The sequence below is a fragment of the Polypterus senegalus genome, chromosome 12 (genome assembly GCF_016835505.1).
Source record: "Polypterus senegalus isolate Bchr_013 chromosome 12, ASM1683550v1, whole genome shotgun sequence".
NCBI classification, from domain to species: Eukaryota; Metazoa; Chordata; class Cladistia; order Polypteriformes; family Polypteridae; genus Polypterus; species Polypterus senegalus.
Window position 1 is genome coordinate 11,007,280 of NC_053165.1, and position 23,330 is coordinate 11,030,609.

The following is a 23,330-nucleotide window of genomic DNA, read 5'->3' on the forward strand; positions in this document are numbered from 1 at the left end:
CTTCCATGTAATGACAGCCAAGAAAGTGTTAACGCAGCAAGTGGCAAACCATAAATTTCAACAAACATGAAATGAGTTGTGAATCGCGCCCGGCCTGAGAGCTTTGGGATCCTCGCAGCACTTGATTGACAAATAACCTTGAAAACTATTTGAGAACCTTGTCAAAGTCAGCGGTACGGTTAGCGATGCGGTTAATCTTTTCGATTCACATACTCCTGTAAAGTTGCTGTGCAGTGGGTGTCTGGAATAGCCAAGGGGACGATCAATCCCCTTTGTGTATCTGTTCCAAATCCAGACTAAAGTAGGCTGCACCTGCTGCTGCCGCGTTTCGCCATATCAGCACTTATAAACAGTTTATATATATATATAGAAAGAGAAAGAAGTTAAAATAGGGCTGTGTCAGCGTGCATCTGTGGCAGGCAAGAAGAGCCACTTAATAAAACAAAAAGTTGGAAGAACAACACTCCAGCTGCCAGGCCTGTTCAGGGGCACAGAATAAAAAATGGATGCCTTCCACGTCCAGATTAATAAAAAATCAAACTGTCAACCATCCTGCCCTCTCTTTGCTGAAACAACTCTTTCTAGTCGAGGGCCTTAGAAGAGGGTGGAAATAAACATGGCGGGGACGCCAGTCCATTATGGGGCACAGCCACATTCGCTCATAGTGGCCAGGCCTGGAGTTGCCAGTCCGTTAACGTCATGGTGCCAGGCTGCATTGGAAGGCTAAAGTTTTACACATACTGTACGTAGTTAGTCTACAGTTACCATTTCATCGTTATTTATTACATCCGGGCCAAACACGAGGATGAGGGAAGTGTATTATTTTTTAGAGTCTAAATATTTACTACATACATATGTAGTAGCTAAATATACATATGCAGATCTACAGATTTACATCCCATGTGACATATCATAAATTATGAACAGGATTGGTGACAAAGGGTGGCCTTGGAGGAGTCCCACACTTATAGAAACGTAGGGATTACTCAGATGCAGTAACATCAGGGAGGCCCTGCCTCCCAAGGCTCCACCCACAAAGAACACCATTATACACATAATCAAAAATGCATAAAAATGTGCCACCTTATAACTTACTGTAAAAACAAAAAGAATTGCAATAAAATACATAAACACGTGTAAGTACATAACGTAACACTGTCAGTGTGATGATGTGAACAGAAAGTGAAACTGACACAAACTGAACCGCCATATTCCTGGTGACTTCAGTCACGTGAAGCTTCATTGTGGTGTGACAGCAGCTGTGGGGCACAAAACCAAAATGACTGTGGTCAAGTGGAGGAGCAAGGAAGACGATAGTCCCGTCTGGTGCCACACTCACCAGGAGCCAGCACTGAAACCCTTGTTTTACAGAAATAGCCCATATAGCTCAAGCGCAAGTAGAAGGAACTACGAGTCCAGCTCAGGGCGGCGAAAGAGCAGTACAGGAGAAAGCTGGAGCAGAAGTTGCAGAACAACAGCATGAAGGAAATGTGGGATGGGATAAAGATTATCACTGGCTGCAGCTCGAAGCGGGGTGCCGCCATCGAGATAGATGTGCAGAGAGCAAACCAAATGAACAACTTCTTTAATAGGTTTGATAATCCTAACCCACTCTCACCTCGGAGTACTGCATCCTCCAACCATCCTTCTGCTGATACCAGCATAGGTGAGACATCCCCACCCACAATTACAGCAGCCCATGTGAGCAGAGATCTATCTATCTATCTATCTATCTATCTATCTATCTATCTATCTATCTATCTATCTATCTATCTATCTATCTATCTATCTATCTATCACAGCAGACCCGGTACCCCATACTCCTGAAGACCTGAAGAGGCCACTCTGAGTCAAATGCCTTTTCCAAGTCCACAAAACACGTGTAGGCTGGTTCGGCATACCATAAACCCTCCAGAATCCTTGTGAGGGTAAAGAGCTGATCCAGAGTTCTGCAGTTGGGACGGAATCCATATTGTTCTTCATGGATCTGATAAATCGACCAACAGTTTGACCCTCCTGTCCGGAATCCCTTGGCACTGGCCGTCCTAGGGAGTATAAGCAGAGTCATTCCCCCTAAAATGGGAAGATGCCCTCTGGTCCAATTTCTTAAAGATTTTAATTTAATTACCAGGCATTAATGACCTCTGAGGCACGGCCATCAACAGTGTGTCTGTCTGTGGAAATAGTGTCGACCTCGTCATTGACAGGTTTACTTACCTCGGCAGTGACATTCTATGAAGTGAGGTAGATGGATTGGGAGATCATGGGGGTTCATGAGGTCAATGGAAAGTGGTGTGTGGTGCTCCTGATATCTATGCAAAAAGATAAAGGTCCAAGTCTTTAGGGTTCTGTTGCTTCCTATCTTGTGAGACATGGACGCTATCCAGTGACTGTAGATGAAGACTGGACTCCTTTGGTACTCTGTCTCTCCGGAAAATCCTTGGGTACTGTTGGTTTGACTTTGTGTTGCTCATGGAGTCCCGAATGAGGCACATGACCTGCATTGTGTGGGAGCGTCAGTTATGGCACTACGGCCATGTGGCGTGTTTCCCCGAGGGTGATCCGGCTCATAAGATCCTCATTGTTGGAGACCCGTGGCTGGACCAGGCCAAGTAGTCACCCACATAACACCTGGCTGCGATAGATAGAGGGTCATTTCTGGAAGGTGAGACTGGACCGCGTGTCTGCCTGGGGGGTTGCCAACTGGGATCAGGAGCTGTTTCATCATGTAGTGGGTGTGGCAATGCACTGTACCAGTGCATGCTCCCCAGCTTGACTTGACTTGACTCCAGTAGCACTGTCCCTGATCTCCGCACAAAGTTGAAGAGGCTCACAGCCCAACTACATGCAGAGCCTGGGAGTTTGATAACACTTATCTAAAGGGATTAGAAAAGTTATGGATAATATGAATAATAATAAAACGAAGAATCTTCTGACCATACATGGACATTGAATCAATAAAAAAAAGAAAAGAAAAGCCCTCTTCCACTTCTTTCATTTTATGGTTTCCACCTAATCAACAACCTCTTTTGAGGGTCCAACCTATTCCAAGTATGTCCATCTTTTAAAAATGGGAGCTGCCTCAATACAAACTGTACTGGAAACTCTAGAATGTAAATTAAAGACTAATCGACAAATCAACAGGGCCTGATTACCACTAGAGTTATGTGAATGTTCTCTAGGTGGCGCTGTTTCAGTCAGTGAGCTCAGGCCGCACATTTCTTCAAATTCTGCACCCTGCATTGCTGGGTATCACATACTGGAGAAATATGTTTTTTAAAAAACCCCATCAACCACACAGGCATAATGACTGCTATTCAAATATCTGATTTTTATGGAGATTTCCTAAATCCCAGTAGGCCCGGACTGTATAATTATTACCTCTTTGATTAATTTGTTTCCTTTGCTTTATGAGGCTGGGAGCTTTGCTGTAAGACTCTTTATATTCTCAATTATACTGCCTCCTTTGAGACTTTTTCAAATTATGCATGCATAGTTTACATCAGAACATATTATAATACTGATTTACCTTAATTTTTATAAATATTTCAGTAACTGTTTATGCTTTGGGTGTACTTCTAATTATCTACTTGTTTTTCCCATCTTAGTTGTCTGGTGAGATGTAACAGTGACTTCATACTGGAAAAGAACCTGCTATTCCTTAAAACGTATAACAGCTTAACAGAACTCTTGTAGATTAGTGTATTAAGTCAGCCACAAATTATAAACAGCTATCCAGTCCAATTAGCATCGCGAGAAACTAAAACATCCAAAACAAAAAACAGCGGGACCAAAACATTTTTCCTGAACACAGTGCTTTTCTATAAGTTTTAACTCCTCCCACCTTTAGGGAACAACCACTAGTTCTGGTTCACATTAGAATCCATATCTTTAATATAGACATGCAAATCCAGCAATGTATTTAAACCCCTCCGCGTCACATACTTCAGCCTCACAGCTCCACAGATTCTATCTCTGAGAGTGAGAGAGCTATAAACCCAAGAAGATCCTCAGGTGTGCAATCACACAACGTTTTTTCTTGGTGCCACACATCACTTTTGAACTTCCACACAGCTGTTGACCAACCCCTTCTGCACAGCAGTTTGTAAGCTGTGACTCCCAAAACTCCAAGGGGGAATGACTCCCACCTTCTTCATCGTCCATGCATTGCATCTTTGCAATGCTCTGTGCTCCACAAGAGAATACCCAAGGGTGCTGTACTAGGCCATATGTCACTCACATCCACTCTTCAGTGTCGTGGTCTGAGACTCTGATATTCCTCCCTGGTCGTCTGCCAAATGATGGTCTCTTCAAGTGAATACGAATAATGGCTCAGCCGCAGTAACTTTTGTGTTATAGATAGAAAGATTTTAGTGTAGTAGGCAGGATAAGATAGATAGATAGATAGATAGATAGATAGATAGATAGATAGATAGATAGATAGATAGATAGATAGATTGTGGTGTGACTCTACAATAAAGCACTTGGCATAATCAGCAGGATTTTCATTGTGAACAGGTGGTGTTGCCGTTAAGATAGATAGATAGATAGATAGATAGATAGTGGTGCGACTCTACAACAAAGCACTTGGCATAGTTGGTAGGATTTTCTCTGTGAACAGGTGGTGTTGACACTAAGATAGATAGATAGATAGATAGATAGATAGATAGATAGATAGATAGATAGATAGATAGATAGATAGATAGTGGTGCGACTCTACAACAAAGCATTTGGCATAGTCGGCAGGATTTGCATTGTGGACAGGTAGTGTTGCCAATAGATAGATAGATAGATACCTAGGATGAATTATGGTGTGACTCTATAACAAAGTACTTGGCATAGTTGGAAGGATTTGTGCTGTGATACAGGTGGTGTTGCCACTAAGATAGATAGATAGATGGACACTAAACATAACTTTCCTACTGTCTTTATGTTGACATTGTGGTGTTTTCATGTTTCTTGTTGATAAAACAAATTCAGCATTTTTGCCTTGGTTTCTGGGGTAATGCTAAGGAGGCTAGAGGTTATCAAGGTTCATGATTCAACTCCACGTCTCGGTAGTTTGTTCCAGATTCCCACAACTGTTTCAGTAAAGAAGTGCTTTCTGACTTAATTGTCTTAAATGGACTTCCTCTTAATTTCTGTCGGTGTCCTTCATGAGCCTGTTTTGGAAAACACAGAGGGCAAAATCTGTAGAAGACCAGTCAGACATCCCCAGTTATGTTTGGTGAGATTGTGGATGTCCGCGCATAATAAAGCAGGAGGAACATCCATGCAACCAGTGGTCGTTTGATGTGTGTAATTGCCAGACAAAGGAGGAATTCTGGGATGCCAACCCGTCCCATCCTACCTCTTACTCTTAGTCTTTTTAACAAAATGACAGATACATGGTGAAAAGAAAGAAAACAAAACAGTTACCACATGAGGTGAGTGGCCATCGTTACTCCAGCTCTGCTGGCTGGTCGTCTCCCTATCAAGTAATGTCTTCTTCCAGGCGCTTGTCCTTTTTGAAGTCCAGGGAAGAGGAAGGGGCAGAGTCAGTTGCCCTCACTGAGTTGCATCTCGGAATTGTGAAGGAAGTAAAACCACAAGACAGTTAGCAGCAGTGCCCCCTCTCAGCCCGGGGTGGTATTACACAACTGGGAAGAGTTTGGATGGTGATCCTCAGGCACGCATGCGTGACAAAGTACACCCTGAAGAAGCTGTAGGCACCAAAGTGGCTTGTGGGTCCATAATAGTAAAGCTAAAGGGTGTCATCTTCCATTATTACATTGTCTATTTTGTGTCCCCAGTCATTTTTGAAGTAAACAACTGAACTAGCAGCATGGGCCTCACTGGGTAGATACAGTGGCTGTCACAGAGGACATGTTTGACTCGGCACATTTTTACGCCGCCAGCCTAAAACGGAGAGCCGAAGGGGGCCGCCCCCACACTCTCCGAAGAATGCTTCGAGAAGGAGCCTGGAGGCTTCAAAAGAAATCCGACTGCATGAGCCTCACTGAAAGAAGCGGCTTCACCTTTTAGCGAGGAATCTTTCTCGGCATTGGCTGTCCAGGCTTGAGGCAAGATTAAGGCACTGAACATTTTCATTCCTTTTCTACAAATAAATTACAGTTGCCTAAGTAAAAAGGTTTTTTTTTTCTTTTCTTCTTCTGGCTTTTTGCATGATATTTCAGCACATTTATATAACAGAATGCAGAGTAAGCTCATTACCTTATCCCACAGAAAGCTCTTCATGGATTTTGAACATGTCATTCCTTATAAGATTTTCCTGGGCTCTTGCTAATACACAGACGCCCACACTATTGAATGTAACAAGAGGCCAAACGACCTCGCTTTCCATTATTTTGGGCCTTGAAGACTTTGTGCTCATTTTAGCATCGTTTTCTAAATGCTTTTAGTCACATATAAAGCTGTGAATTCCAGTCTCAATCTAAGTCTTCATCTACGATACTTTCCCCGTATTAACACGTGTGTAGCTCTTAAGTGTTGGTCATCAGCCTCCTTATCATCCCCAATTTCCATGACTCAGATGTTGTTGGGCACTGACTTCTTTGCCCATTCTCTTTTATCTTTGTTCCATCATTTCATAGTTTATAAACGTGACTTAAATGGACTGCAAATCCCAGCAGCCCCAGGAGTGCTATATCATTGGGCAGCTTGGGTGGTTGCCTCAGGGGTTGGTGGGAGACACAAGATGAGGTACAGAATTAAAAAAGGGAGCCACACAAAGCTGGCAGAAGGGTGAGGGTCAGGTGTCTTCTTGTTGCAACTCTTCCCCCATCACTGGATTACACGTTCCTCTGGATTTATGTTCTGGTCCTGTCCCTGCTTATTTGTGTGATTTCATCATGATTGGAAGATTTCTTCATCCTGGGAAGTGCTTCCAACTTCTACAGATCTCTACTTTCATCAACATCATGGTAGGACAAAAATCTCCGGAATGTTCAGGAAGCTGTTCACTTTCGTTCTTCTGCATCATCTGCATTTGCTTTACTGGACTATGTTTGGACTTTGATCAGAAGTGTTAATCGTTGATCGTTGTATTGTTGAGTTTCGTTTGTATCTGTGTTATCGACATCGGGGTTATTTGGGTCAGATTTTGTGCACATGTTATTAATTACCATCGATCGTTTGATGCTTAGCGTATTGATGAGTTTTGTTTGTATCTGTTGTCTCACACGTGTGTATGGGAGGCAGCTGATGGGTGTAAATAAATATAATGGTACGCCGGACTGGGGTCGTCGCTGTCCGCTAATACCTTCTCTCTTTCCTCCTCTGCCGACCCACAGAGGGAAATCCTGGCTGACTGGCCTGACCTCATTTCTGGTTCCCGCTCTCCTGACCTCACTTCCTGTTCCACACTCCAGGGACACGCCCCTTCCTGTCAGCCTGCTATAAAAACGCCATCTTTTTCATTATACCTCAGTTCTGTTTCCAGCACAGCCTGTAAAGATCACTCATCTGCTTGATTTTTTCAAGTATACATGGTGGATACCCCATACCTTCATATTATTTCCACACTGTGTTATGACCGTCAGGGTAATTCGAGTGGGATTTTACATGCGCATTATTAATTGCAATGAGCTGTAAATTGGGGTCCCTTAAATAAAATAAAAAAATAAAGAAATAAAGACAGTGAGAATCTGAGCACCTCATGGCCGCTATAACTCTTTAACTTTACATTGGCAGTCAGGCACGGACTACCCCAGTAATAACTGAGTCTGGACAGGGTGTCAAGTTGTAAAAATGACCCTCCATCTTCACATTTTACTGTTGTATAGATAGATAGATACTTTATTAATCCCAAGGGGAAATTCACATACTCCAACAGCAGCATACTGATAAAGAACAATATTAAATATCAGAGTGATAACAATGCAGATATAACAGACAATAACTTTGTATAATGTTAACGTTTAAAGGGGTGGAATTGAAGAGTCCCATAGTGTGGGGTCTCCTCAGTCTGTCAGTGGAGCAGGACGGTGACAGCAGTCTGTCGCTGAAGCTGCTCCTCTGTCTGGAGATGATCCTGTTCAGTGGATGCAGTGGATTCTCCATGATTGACAGGAGTCTGCTCAACGCCCGTCGCTCTGCCACAGATGTCAAACTGTCCAGCTCCGTGCCTACAATAGAGCCTGCCTTCCTCACCAATTTGTCGGGGTGTGAAGCGTCCCTCTTCTTTATGCTGCCTCCTCAGCACACCACCGCGTAGAAGAGGGCGCTTGCCACAACTGTCTGATGGAACATCTGCAGCATCTAAGTGCAGATGTTGAAAGATGCCAGCCATCTAAGGAAGTATAGTCCTCTCTTGCACAGAGCATCAGTGTTGGCAGTCCAGTCCAATTTATCATCCAGCTGCACTCCCAGGTATTTATAGGTCTGCACCCTCTGCACAGTCACCTCTGATGATCACGAGGTCCATAAGGGGCCTGGACGTCTTAAAATCCACTGCCAGTTCTTTGGTCTTGCTGGTGTTCAGGTGTAAGTGGTTTGAGTCGCACCATTTAACAAAGTCCTTGATTAGGTTCCTATACTCCTCCTCCTCCTGCCCACTCCTGATGCAGCCCACCATAGCACTGTCGTCAGTGAACTTTTGCACGTGGCAGGACTCCAAGTTGTATTGGAAGTCCGATGTATGTTGGCTGAACAGGACCAGAGAAAGTCCAGTCGGCTGCGGCGCTCCTGTGTTGCTGACCACAATGTCAGACCTGCAGTTCCAGGTTTACTATTTTGACCAGCCAGGCTGTCGTGAATTGAATGGGGTTCAACTATAACCGAATGGTGGCTCCTAACATACAAGTACTACTAATAATAATAGTACATTTTAATTATATAGCACCTTTCCCATGCTATGCACACTCCAGCCCACCCAACAGAGAGTGAAACCCGCTAAACTAAAAGAATGCACCCACCGATTGTGTCACAAAGATATTGTATGGAATCCATCTACGCATTGGAATAATTGCATTTGCCTTAAATGGCAATGAAGTGCAAGTGTCTGTAATGTGTTAATGAAATAACTTACAGTAATGTGCAAAGCATGTTGAATTACTGTTAGTAATTACCATTTCATTTATTATTTAATTTACTTATACAATCCATTATTTAATTTCCCTTTGTTCAAAGGAATATGAGAAGGGTTTGGAGCTGCAGCCGGGTGATCACGTATAGGATTTCCATCTAGGAAAAGCTTGGGTTGCTCCTGGAAGAGGTGCTGGTGAGGCCAGCAGGTGGCGCTTACCCTATGGTCTGCATGTGGATCCCAGTGCCACCCCCGTGCAGTGATGGGGACACTGTGCTGTAAATGATGAGATGTAAAACTGAGGCATCCTTCATAAAGAGTAGGGTGTACGTCAATGTCCAGGCTAAATTAGCCTCCATGGCCTGGTCATTCTGGCCCCCTAATCAAAGTCAAGTCAAGTCAAGTCAAAGTGAACTTTATTGTCATCTCAACCATATACAAGTATACAGATAGACGAAATTGCGAATCATCCCCCCCGTCTCAAACTGGCTAACTGTCTCTGACCACTTCATTACTTAACAACTAATGATGGATGTACTGGCGCAAAAATGGCTACCATCACATCTTCCAGGTTTGTGTTACACATTGGTGGTGTTTGAAGTGGCTCCCCACTCACTAAAGGTGTTTTGAATAGTGAGAAAAGGCACTATATAAATGTAAAGAATTTCAATTATTATAATTATTATTAATCTAATCAAGGGAAAAGCTCTATATAAATGTAAGGAATTCTTATTATTATTGGCATGTATTGGGCAAAATTATTGAAGATGGAGGTAAAGACACTCAAGAGCACCACCATCTTTCAGAAGTTAGACTTCCAGGGGAGAGTTTTCTGCTGATTGTGATCTCTGGTGGTCAGCTGTCTCTGATTGTTGATGGTGTGGCTTTTTGTTTCAGCTGGGCAGAGGGGGTGTAGCCAATCTCGGTGGTGTTCCACCACTTCAGAGAAGGGAAATAGAAAAGGTAGGACGGCTCCTCCAGCCTGTCCTATTACTGCCTTGTGTCCATGAAGTGGCCGCCGTGAGATTCGTAGAATGTTCTCGTGTTCAGCTCCTTATTTGGGAGTTTGCTAGGGTGCCATGAATGTAATGAAATTAACTAAATAAATCAATAAGATACCAATATGAGCAGCTTACCATTGGATCGTGTAGGGAAGGAATACTGTCATTACATAAAGAATATGGATGCTGAGTGTCTGTATATGCAAGAACTCAAGAACAGTTGACAGATTTGAGGAGACCATTCAGTCCATCCAGCTCATTTAATGTAACGTGTCAATGAAATAATTCACCATATTGCACTTGGGAAATTATAGTAAGCAAAGCCATACTTAACCAGTTTACCTTTGTCAAGAGATGCCAGGCAAGGAATCTCCCAGTAGACAGCAGGAGGCACTGTATGATAAGAACTCTTGACGAGAATTACAACTTTTATTCCCACAAGGACAACAGAGTATCAGAAGACAAGATGGAATACGGCCAAGGGCGCCAGGTCTCATGTTTGTGAAAAGTGCCACTTAAGTAACTTCTCAGGGGCACAGATACTGGCAGAGAAACCGAGGACTTCTAATTTAAGAAGGAAATCTCTTCTTGACAGATGGCCGAAGCGAGATCTGGCACACTTGCAGCACTTATGGTCACCTGCCATGTGTTGCGGTGCCAAGGGTAACTGGAGGATGCTTATCCCTTTTTATATACTACACATACACTTAGGCTCAGAATCTGAAGTACACCTGCGGACTGAAGGGGGTGGCATAGGAGGATACTATCATGTGTTTTATGTGGCAATCCTGACACTTAGTAGTAGTTATAAAATAGAAATAATCAGTGGCTGGGGCTCTAATGTCTCTAACGGGTGGAGTGTAGGGGAGTGCAATTTTGATACCCAAAGCTGTATGGCAAAAGCTTGACTAATTGGTGGATAAGAGGGCAAAATATTAGCTAGGGAAGAAAATGGAAATTAGACCCCTGGTGTGCATATTTGGAGCTCTTTTAAGTTGTCACAAGCATGCCATGTGACAGGCAAGGGAGTCAAGACCCTTTTAAGTCAGTAAGACTTTGTTTTCTCCTGTATATTTTGCACTGGATTTCACCTTGAGCTCATTTCCATCTTTGTTGTGTTTATCTTTGTTTAAAAATAGGCACCTCCATTTGTTCACCTTAGAGTAGATAAGAACAGTTCATTTTAACTCGCCCACCCAGGGACAGCCATAATAATGTGGGAAGGAGGAGAGAATTAACTTGGTTAATCTTTTTTTTGTCTTGCCTTCAGCATTGCCAGTAATTGATTACTAAATTCGGCAAGGCTCCTACTTTATTTTCTTTTCCTTTCTCCGGGTCTCCAGTTGTTAGACTTATATTGGGGTGACTCAAGCACACTGGATTTAAGGAATTGATAGGCACAAGGATTATAGAAACATGATAACTGAATATACTCTCACCTAAAGGATTATTAGGACCACCATACTAATACGGTGTTTGACCCCCTTTCGCCTTCAGAACTGCCTTCATTCTACGTGGCATTGATTCAACAAGGTGCTGAAAGCATTCTTTAGAAATGTTGGCCCATATTGATAGGATAGCATCTTGCAGTTGATGGAGATTTGTGGGATGCACATCCAGGGCACGAAGCTCCCGTTCCACCACATCCCAAAGATGCTCTATTGGGTTGAGATCTGGTGACTGTGGGGGCCATTTTAGTACAGTAAACTCATTGTCATGTTCAAGAAACCAATTTGAAATGATTCGAGCTTTGTGACATGGTGCATTATCCTGCTGGAAGTAGCCATCAGAGGATGGGTACATGGTGGTCATGAAGGGATGGACATGTTCAGAAACAATGCTCAGGTAGCCCGTGGCATTTAAACGATGCCCGATTGGCACTAAGGGGCCTAAAGTGTGCCAAGAAAACATCCCACACACCATTACACCACCACCACCAGCCTGCACGGTGGTAACAAGGCATGATGGATCCATGTTCTCATTCTGTTTACGCCAAATTCTGACTCTACCATTTGAATGTCTCAACAGAAATCGAGACGCATCAGACCAGGCAACATTTTTCCAGTCTTCAACTGTCCAATTTTGGTGAGCTCGTGCAAATTGTAGCCTCTTTTTCCTATTTGTAGTGGAGATGAGTTGTACCCGGTGGGGTCTTCTGCTGTTGTAGCCCATCCGCCTCAAGGTTGTGCGTGTTGTGGCTTCACAAATGCTTTGCTGCATACCTCGGTTGTAACGAGTGGTTATTTCAGTCAAAGTTGCTCTTCTATCAGCTTGAATCAGTCGGCCCATTCATTCTCCTCTGACCTCTAGCATCAACAAGACAGGACTGCCGCATACTGGATGTTTTTCCCTTTTCACACCATTCTTTGTAAACCCTAGAAATGGTTGTGCGTGAAAATCCCAGTAACTGAGCAGATTGTGAAATACTCAGACCGGCCCGTCTGGCACCAACAACCATGCCACGCTCAAAATTGCTTAAATCCCCTTTCTTTCCCATTCTGACATTCAGTTTGGAGTTTAGGAGATTGTCTTGACCAGGACCACACCCCGAAATGCATTGAAGCAACTGCCATGTGATTGGTTGATTAGATAATTGTATTAATAAGAAATTGAACAGGTGTTCCTAATAATCATTTAGGTGAGTGTATATTGATATAAAGGATGGAATAGACAATGTAATTGCCATAGAGGACGGACTGCTAGGACGAAGACTGATTTCTTGTCTGGCTGGGAGGCCATGATGACTCCAGGAGTGGAGATACAACCAGGCCAGAATGTCTGTAATCATCAGTCTGGTTGAGAAAATAATATAAGAAGTGGACTGGGGGAAAATGGATACGGGGAGCAGTTCATACCCCCACACAGAAGGTGGCAGTGTTCCACTAGGCTGGTCCCAAATGGGACACCCACAGGGTTGCATGGGAAATGAAGTGCGGAAGTGCAGACCTATTAGGGGTCCTTGGGTACTGGCAGAGGGGAGGACAATACTGTTTTCCACGTGATGCCGGTCGTGCTCCCGACAAGCAGCGCAGTGAACACCAGAAGTATTTCCGAGTCTTACCGCCTCACATCAAGGAGCCAGAGTCAGGAGGCAACTGCAATATATTTATTTGGAAGAGTGAAAGGAGAGAAAGACATTTATTTATATTGGGATATTTTTGGCGGTATGCACCGGAAAAGGAGGATGGTGACAATACAAATATATTACTGTAAAACCTTGCATTGCAAATAACTTGGTCTGTGAGTGTTTTGCAAGATGAGCAAAAATTTGTAGTAAATTTGAACTTGATAAACGAGCGAGGTCCTGCAGTACGAGTAGTACATATACACTCTGTCTGCCAAGCGTCACATGATCACAACTGAGCCGATGGTTCTTCTCTCTCTCTCTCGCTACGGGATTGTGGGTAATCGTCTCCCATGCTCAGTCTCAGTCGGCGTGCCTCACTCATATAGTCAACATCCGTACACTCATATACTGTGTACTACAGCATTGTGACCACGTGTGTGTGTGTGCGTAAAGCATTTTTTATTTTGCCTGCGAGTGAAGGATTTCTTTAACCACAATGCAATGTCACATTTCCGTGAAATCCTCAAAAGGAGGCAAAAGCAGCGGTCATTGGAGAGGCTCCTTGTTAAAGTCGCAAAAAAAGAAAAAGCTTCCAGTGAGCCGACAGATAGCAGGGATTCCGTTAGTTAGAGTGAAAGTCGTCCTACACAATAACCCTCCTCTTCCTCCTCTCGTCTCCCTCACACCAGCCAAGATTCTTTTCAAAGGTAAAGTGCAGTTTGATTTGTTTTATCTATTTTTACTTTATATTTTGTATTATTCATTTTTACTTGAATATTTCTGGGCTGTGCAACGAATCATCTGAGTTTCCATTATTTCTTATGGGGAAATTCGCTTTGGATTACAAGCACGTTTCCGGAACAAATTATGCTCACAAAGGCACAACTGTATTTTAAAACCGGAGGTGTGTTGGGTGATACTTTGTCTGTGAATTGGGGCCCAGGTGCTCCCCCTTGTGGTTACAGCAGACAAACATGTAACATAGAGAGGCTGGCCGTTACTTGCCATTTAGATTTCTAATTTATCTTAGCACAGATAAATAGTTTTACAATACCAGGTCTTTAAAGGCGATGTTCAATGTTGTGTGGAATTGTTACTTTATTGCTGCCTCAGGTTCAAGTGGAAGAGTCTTCTTGCGGTGGGGTGCACTCTTTCTCTTTGCTGCGTGGTCCTTTGTCTGTGATGTGAAGTGCTTATTTACCTCACTTAGGCCCTTTCTTGTGTCATCTGCAACTTCATAAGGAACGGCTTAACTCCTTTTGGCACAAGAGTGTAGATGCTGATATTCCTTTCTTGAAGTAATGGCCACTTCTCAGCCTTTTCAGACTGCGGTACTGGTACACAACATTGGCTTGGCAGACTGGATCTCAGCCTTATGCTCAACAATAAGGGAAGATCTTATCAGTTTCAGCTCTGCAAAGAAAGAGAAAGAGATAGAGAGGCTTATCGGCTTTAAGTTTCAGAAATAGAGAGTTTGAGAGCTGAGTGGTACCCTGAGAGTTTCCTCACAGTGCCCTCAGAGATCAATGAGGATGTACCCCATAAAAATATCCTCAGATGGGATGAGTGGAACTCATTAATGAACAAAGGTGGAACCTGTCACGATTGGATTAAAGTCATTTTGAGTTACAAAATCTGGGCCTGCTCATAGGCGAGTTATTCTGTTTCCTTGAATTATAGGTCTTCATTCATGTCAGAGTCTGTTTTGGGCCTTCTGACTCAAGATGTTTGCAGAGGATCCTCTGGAAAGATGTCCGTTCAATTCTGATTTACACCTTTGTTATCTGATGAATTACAGGCAGATCCTGTAGACGGTAGGCATTTTGTTTGGAATGTAATGTTAAAGCAGCTGCCTTAGCAGGCCTGGAATGCCACTAAAGCCTAGCAGAATTGGCAATGCCTACTTTATCTTACATTGGCATTAAGAGCACCCCATGCCATGTGCCCATTAGGCAGCAATTTTTGTCACAGCATACTGTATGTAATCCATCAATTCATTTAGCTTATTTGACAGTTTTCTGTAATGGATTTATTAAATAATTTACCATAAGTAGCAAGTTACCTTCAATTCATGCTGTGGCTAATTAAATTAATGCTATGGCAGTTTAGCATCCATGCATGCAGTCTATTACTTTTTAACTTGCACAACAATTTAGAATAAGTAAATCAAAAGCAATAAAGAAATACTTATAAATACAGTAGATAGATAGATCAAAAGGCACTATATAATTAACATATAGATTGATATGAAAGGCACTATATAATTAATATATACATTGATATGAAAGGCACTATGTAATAGATAGACAGATATACATGAAAGGCACTATATAATTAATAAATAGATTGATATGAAAGGCACTATATAATAGACAGATAGACAGATATACATGAAAGACACTATATAATTAATAAATAGATTGATATGAAAGGCACTATATAATTAGTATATAGATTGATATGAAAGGCACTATGTAATAAATAGATAGGTAGACATGAAAGACACTATATAATTAATAGATAGATTGATAAGAAATGCACTATATGTCTGTGGTGGGTTGGCGCTCTGCCCGGGATTGGTTCCTGCCTTGCGCCCTGTGTTGGCTGGGATTGGCTCCAGCGGACCCCCGTGACCCTGTGTTTGGATTCAACGGGTTGGAAAATGGATGGATGGAAGGCGCTATATGTTAGATAGATGGATAGATAGATGGATAGATAGATAGAATTTGCTATTGTAGCAGTTTTGAGGATGCTAAGATGCATGCTGTTTGAAGATGGTGATTTGTTTATTTTATTATGGGGACCCGGGGAACACAGCCAGCCTTGACCCGGCACTCACACATTCATACATAAAAACACTGATAAATGGATCAATGTATCAATAAACAAAAAACATATTAATCAAAAAATGAAGAGGAAAAAACAATTTTACAGAAAAACGCACACACAAAAGCTCTCCCCAGTTCCCCAAAGCTGATGTTTTGCACACAATACAAAAGTGAAACCGAATGAAACATAATAATATCAATAAAAAATTGTATTTATATAGCACCTTTCCCATGCTTAAGGTGCACAGACACTAGTCAGTAAACACTAAATACTAAGAACAAAGTCCGACACGGTCCAGTAAAGCAGAGGTAGATGGCGATGAAGAGCTGAATTAAAACCCCTGTGTACTGCTGGTTTGACTTTGTGTTGCTCACAGAGTCCCGAATGAGGCACATGACCCGCATTGTGAGAGAGTGTCAGTTAAAGCACTATGGCCCTGTGCCGCGATTACCCAAGGGTGATCCAGCTCACAGGATCCTCATTGTTGAGGACCTGAGCGGCTGGACCAGGCCAAGGGGACACCCATGTAACACCTGGCAGCATCAGGTAGAGGGTCATTTCTGGAGGGTGGGTCTAGGCTGTGTATCCGCCATTGTCGGTTCGAACTGGGATCCTGAGCTGTTTCGTCGTGTGGTGGGTATGGCATCGTGCATGCTCCCCAACCTGACTGACCTGACCTGAACAGTCCACTGAAGGAAATGTCAAGTTTTGTCCTACCAGGTTCCCATTACTGTGTGACAATTGGATGTGATTGAGAGTGCTCCCCAGATGAAGTCAAAGCCAACCAGGACGAACCGACACCAACAAGCAGGCACAGGACAACACATCCATTCAGAATAAACTTTAATCCAAGGTATCTGAAGTTATAATCCAACAGTGTGTGTGATGCATAGAGGCTGTTGATCGCAATACTCTCTTTTTGGCTCCTTTTTAAAGAGCCCACTTAATTATCCTCCTTCCCAGCAACCCCTGATCATAATATCTCTGGGCCTGCTGGGAATTGTAGGTGCTGCTATATCAATACATAGCATAGCATCTGAACATTGAGATGTAGGTCACAATTGGATGTTTGTGGCTCATTTTCCAAACCTTCAATATTCTCGTGGGTCTCATGGTGGGCTCCCTTACTTGTGTGATCATTCAGTTTTTGTGTATGGCCTGGTCTGGGCAGACCTGCCAAACTCTTTCCATTTCTTAACGATTGCTTTAAGTGGATACTTTTTACACTTATTTTTACTTGCTTAACAGATGCTTTTATCCAAAGCGACTTATTGTCATGTGGGCATCAGTCTGGGGGACTGTTTGCTGGAACAAGCGTTACAAGATAAGGGTACAGAATTGATAGTCTTGAGTGAAGAGCTCAGAGCAAACTGCAAGGTACTTACAAGAACCCCTTATAAGAAGCCCTTATCAATTTAATAGAAACTCACCAAACACTGGAGTCTTGAAACACATGGAGGGGGTCAGCAGTCCAGATGGAGTTGAGCAGCTCGTTCTACCTGCTGGGACCAGCACAGGAAGAGAATCTGGAGTGAGATTTGATGCCACGCAGGTGTGGGATCACCCGACAAGTTTCATCAGAAGACTATCGATGAGTATATTCTTAAAGTTGATGATTTTCATATATTCGAAGAGAATCATAAGCACGTATGAAAATCAGCTTCATATTCTAAGGCACGTTAGCATAGCAAGCCAATATTTCATGAGCCAGAGTCAAGTGTGTAGAGAGAAGCTAACAAGCAAGCCCCTGAGTTCACCTGGTGATGAGCAAGGGCTGAGGACTTGAGATTAAGGTGGCATGAACTGGACGGGTCCGAGAAGGGGAGAAGGCCTGACCTGGTGGGCTTAATGCTTGCTTAAACACCAGTATGAGGTCATGAAGAGCCAAGAATAGTGCGTACTGTGAGGAAACTAAGCAGGCCATTGCTTCAGAAATGCGGCTGCTTGAGACTTCACCCTTGAGAGATGCTCGGACGTCAAGTAACTCTCATTTGAGCGGCACAGTATCTCATATGTGGGCCCTCCTGGTTTCGACTTAAGTTGAATGAATACGTTTTTGGACACCTGCACAGGGTATGAAGTAATGATGTCAGTTTCAGTCAAGTGATGGTGGGTTTGAACATTGGGTAATGATGGGACGAACTAGAAGGAGGAGAGTGTTTCGCATGAGTGATAAGAACTGTAATCAATGTAAGATCTCTGAATTTGCCAATTGCTCACTTCATTTGAAATCAGAGCGTGTATGCATCACGCACTGAAGCTCGATTCTGCCTGTGCATCCTGAGATCTCCGACTTCCTTCTTTGAGGAGTGCGTTTCTGCCACAACAAGACCCCAGTGGGTGAGAAAGTAGCAGAGAAGCTCACAAGTGTTTCTATATACATATAGCTACTGTCACACACGTGCGATTGCGAGGCAGCAAAAGGGCCTGAATAATAATAGTACCACGCCAGTCCAGGGGGTGGCGAGCTGCACTGACTTTCTCTCTCAATCCTCTGCAGACCACCCATGGGAAATCCTGCTAGGTTGTGGCACCTTTGATGACATCACTTCCACTACCGGCGCCTTTGATGACATCACTTCCAGAACCAGCCCCTTTGATGATGTCACTTTCCAGTCCTGTGGATGACACTTCCAGTTTTCTGGTGCTATTGAAGGTGACAGTTCTGGTTCGTATGACGTCACTTCCGTCTCTGGTCCTGATGACGTCACTTCCTGTTCCAGCCTTTAAAGCAGCCATATTTGAAATCTTGAATCAGTTCTGTTTTAGACTCCAGTCTGTGAACAACTCAACCAGAATACCCATTTGCAACCAGGGCATAATATACGGGTGGCTGCCCCCAAACCTTATTGTGACACGACTGATACATTGTTTCTCTGTTGGCAAACACCAACGAGATGAATTTAAGGCGTGGCTGCTACAGGGTGCCAATGTAGCCATCTGAAAAGAGGAGTGACACGTGGCCGGCTTGGCAGACTGAACACCAGACGTTCCTCAGCATTCCAATATGGATGGCAGGAAGAGCCTGCACAAAAGAGTTGTCGATCTCGATGGTAATGAAGGTTGTGTAGTCTTCAGTCACAACGCTTGACTTCTTATCGGGACTCCACGTGGCAAGGCGGGCGCAAGGGCAAGGACGGATGGCAGGAAGTGGCACCACTTTGGATGGACCCTTGGTTTTGGGTTGGTTGAGTCCGTCTTAGTCAGGGCCTCGCTTACGACGTTGCCGCCATGGGTGACCACTCCAGGAATACATGGCTCACTCAGGGGATCATTGATCATGCGAAGCACTCCGCCATGTTAAGGCGCTGACTCTGTGGGGTGATACGGTTTGCTATGCTGTAACGGTATATGCCAATTTACCACTGGAGTGCTCAGTGTGTTAATATTTCATTAACCGTGTGTCGAAACGTATGGTGAGCACACACAGCATTTGAGTTCATTTATATAATGTGCTTGTTTACCACCATTAAATGTAACTCATTAAATGAATAATTTACCATATGCAGCTATTTGCACTCAGTCTACGCTTTACATTAATTCCTTTCCTTTACATGGCAATTAACTATCACTGTATGTATTGCATTAATTAAATAATCTCTCCTTAATTCAGGCAGTGGTTAATTAATTCAGTTTTACCTTATTGGGTGGCTTGCCATCTGTACATGCTGTGGCTCTTTACTGGCAGTGTGTCACTTCAATGCACAGTCCTTCTAAATCGTCTGTTCCTGTTGACATTGAAAGGCGCTATATTAACCAGGACCGTTCAATCCACTATTTCACATTAAAAAAAAAGAATATCACAATGTATAAAAAATGAAAAATATGCTTCATCTTCCCATTTCTTCCCACCTAAGGTGCACTTTAAATATTTTCATCTGATCAGGCTCCTTGAGAGCAGAGGTTGGATGCTCAGGTTTATAGGAGAAATAACGGGCATTATGAAAGTACAATTACAATTTCATGAGTTTATTCTGGGAGAAATCGAGCTGCAATAAAATCTGCCCTCTGCGTAATGAGAAATTGACTGTTGCCAGTGAGATGCAAGTAATCATCGAGGATTAGGTCACCGCTGTTTTCTTCCTGGCAAGCTGGTTGTCCCTAAAAATAATGCAATTTTGATTTTTCTTATTCCAATACCGCAGTGAAATGGTGAGGGAAAAAAAAAAAAAAAACGTCTACTGGATCCATCAAGCAGAAGAAGTGAAGTGTCGCAGATCCCTAATGGCCGGTAGGAAACTGTAGTTGTTGTACCAGGTCCACCACCCCTTCAAATGATATTGCAGGATGGTAAAGGTTCACATCTACAATATGGTGTGTCTTGTAGATAGATGCTGCCATAAAAAACAAAATGCCACCGTGACATTTTGGAATTATCAAACCACTTTTACACATCAAGCTTCTCCACATCTTCTTCTCGCCAGTCCCGACTTCTCTCTTGTGTGTTTCTACATTGTGGCCGGTTAAGAGACTACGAGAGTGAACTTATGCGAATAGTTGGGGCACCAGTTGGGATACCACGTTTAATACTGGCATTGCCACAGAACAAAAAAACACGTGAAACAACAAAATGCCAGCGCCTCTGCATTTAAGGTGTCAAAATGATGGCCCAAATGGGACGATTTAAGTAGAACTTATTCTCAAGCTGATTATTTCATTTTGGTGTGTCTATATACTGTATATCGTTTCTATGTGTCATGTGTTTTTTGGGTGGTACCTCAAGGTAGCAGGGCCACCTGCCTATCACTTTCAAGGAACTGCCTATTGCCCTATTAAGGCAGAGGAAAGCCAACAGTCCCTTGCGGTTCATTAAATGCACTCTTGGTATCGCTGAGTTTCTATTGTGATTTTTATGGTGCTTTGTGAATTTCTAGATTTTTTGGCTGATTTAAGCAGAACTTATTCTCAAGCTGATTATTTAATTTCTGTGTGTGTATTGTCACACACGTACAATTAAGAGACAGCTAAAGGGCTTGAGTAAGTGTAATACTGCATCAGACCAGGGGGTGGCAGAGTGTGCTGACTCTCAGTTCCTTGCAGACCATTCCTGGGAAATCCCACCAGATCCCAGCACCTCTAATGATGTCACTTCTGGCTCTGGTGCCTCTGATGACATCATTTCTGGATCCGGTATAGATGACATAATTTCCACCACCAGCCCTTAAAACCGCCATCTTACCTTCATGTATTAAGTTCTGTTTTGGACTCAGTCTTGTAAACTACTCAATCATTTTTCAACCTTTTGCAGCCAAGATCATAATATTTGGGTGGCTGCCTCAAACCTTTGTGACCGTCTGGAGTCTTTTTGTGACTCTATGTGTCATGTGTTTTGTGGGCGGTACCTCAAGGGGCAGGGTCAGCTTCCCGTCACTTTCAAGGAACCGCCTTCAGCTCTATTAAGGCTCTATTAAGGCAGAGGAAAGCCAACAGTCCCTTACAGTTCATTGAATATACTCTTGGTGTTGGTGAGTTTCTATTGTGATTTTTCGGTGCTTTGGATTTGTGTATTGGGACTTTAGTTACCTTGGACTGCTTTTGTTGTTTCAAGCAATTCTGTTGGCCACTTGTTCTTCTTGGAGCATTTTTGTTGACAGTAAATCTTTTTTTATAATGGTTCTACGTTTATCCTACGTGACTAGCTGGGGTTTGATGCCATGGCTATTTCTGAGTTATATTGGGATTTATTGTGCTGAGGAACCCAAAGTTTATGATATGAACAAGAGAACATGAGGGATCTCCATAGTAGTCAGTCGAGTGCTAAAGCCACACAGACCAGCGGAATCCACTAGAAACCCTCACAAAAATGCATCAGGTACTTGCAAGTAGATTTTCTTTTGAAATTCTTAGACTATCATTGTTGATCACATATTTAAATTTGTCACACATTAGTTTGTCTTCCAATTTTTGACCCCCCGCCTGGCTCTTTTATAATGATGTTTGTGGTCTTCCAATACTTCCAGCTTTGGCAGTACAGGAAAGACAAAACCAAGTGAGTGAATTATTGTTTGAGCAGGAATAAAAAATATTTAATCAATTAAACAATATAAAAAAAAAGAAAAGAAATCCTGCCGACTATACCAATCAATGGACAGAGTCAATTCTTTTCATCAGGTCCAATACCTGTAATTAGGGAACAATCAAACCGTGTCATTTATTCAGGGAAGCAAATAAACACTAACATACCATGATGGAAATAATCAACTTTGTCCATTGATTGGTATAGTCGGCAGGATTTCTTTTCTTTTTGAATTAATATATATATATATATATATATAGGTATATATATTCACATTCATATTCATATATATATATATATATATATATATATATATATTAATTCAAAAAAAGAAAAGAAATCCTGCCGACTATACCAATCAATGGACAAAGTTGATTATTTCCATCAGGTTCTCAGGAACATCAAGAAAATTCTTCAGGACCCATCACCTCTAGGACATGCATTGTTTGAACGCCTGTCTTCAGGCAGACATTTCAGATCCATAAAGACCAAGACAGACTGAGAAATAGTTTCTATCCATCAGCCATCACCACGCGTCAATCTGACCGAGTGCACCTTCATTCTAAGTTAACATTAGATAAGGGACAAGTGCAATATTATGTATGTATGAAATAACATTGTTCTGCTGTTATGAGACAATTTTGGATACTTATTTTATTCCCTTATTTTAGTTGTAACTTGAGTAATTGTGTTTTGTTTTTATTTTTTTTTTTAATTATTTCTGCACTAGAAGATTGCACCTAAAAATTTCATTGTACAGTCTATCATTGCTACAATGACAATAAAGATTTTGATTTGATACCTGTATTTATGGAACAATCAAATTTGTGTCATGAGGTGTACAACATTTCTTATGTTGTAACAAGAAAACCCCAGAGACATTGGGAAGGTTTGAGGCAGCCACCCGTATAATATTTCCAAGCTGCAAAATCTGTCCAAATACAAAGACATGCTCACACAATCGAATTCAAAACAGGATTGAGTATCATCGTAAGATGGTGGCTTTTAAACCCTCGCAGGAGAAGTGATGTCATCAGGGCTGGAACCGGAAGTGACGCCATTGGCTGCCCCAGAACAGGGTGGGATTTCCTGAGAATGGTCTGCAAGGAATTGAAAGAGCAAGAATTTGCAAGTGTGATGGTTCCTGGTGGATTATATACAGTAGTATATTGAAAGCTTAGGAAAAAAAAACTATTTTAAGATACGTGATTTATTTGTTCCCTTTGTGGATATGCAGCTACACATATATAATACATACATATAGTATATATTTAATATATTTGTGTGTGTGTGTATATCGTAAATATTTAAGTCTGATACTTTATAAAAGTATCCACATTGTTACAAAGCCTAGAAGCAGATTTTGTAAATTCCCCTTCTTTCTGCTGTCTC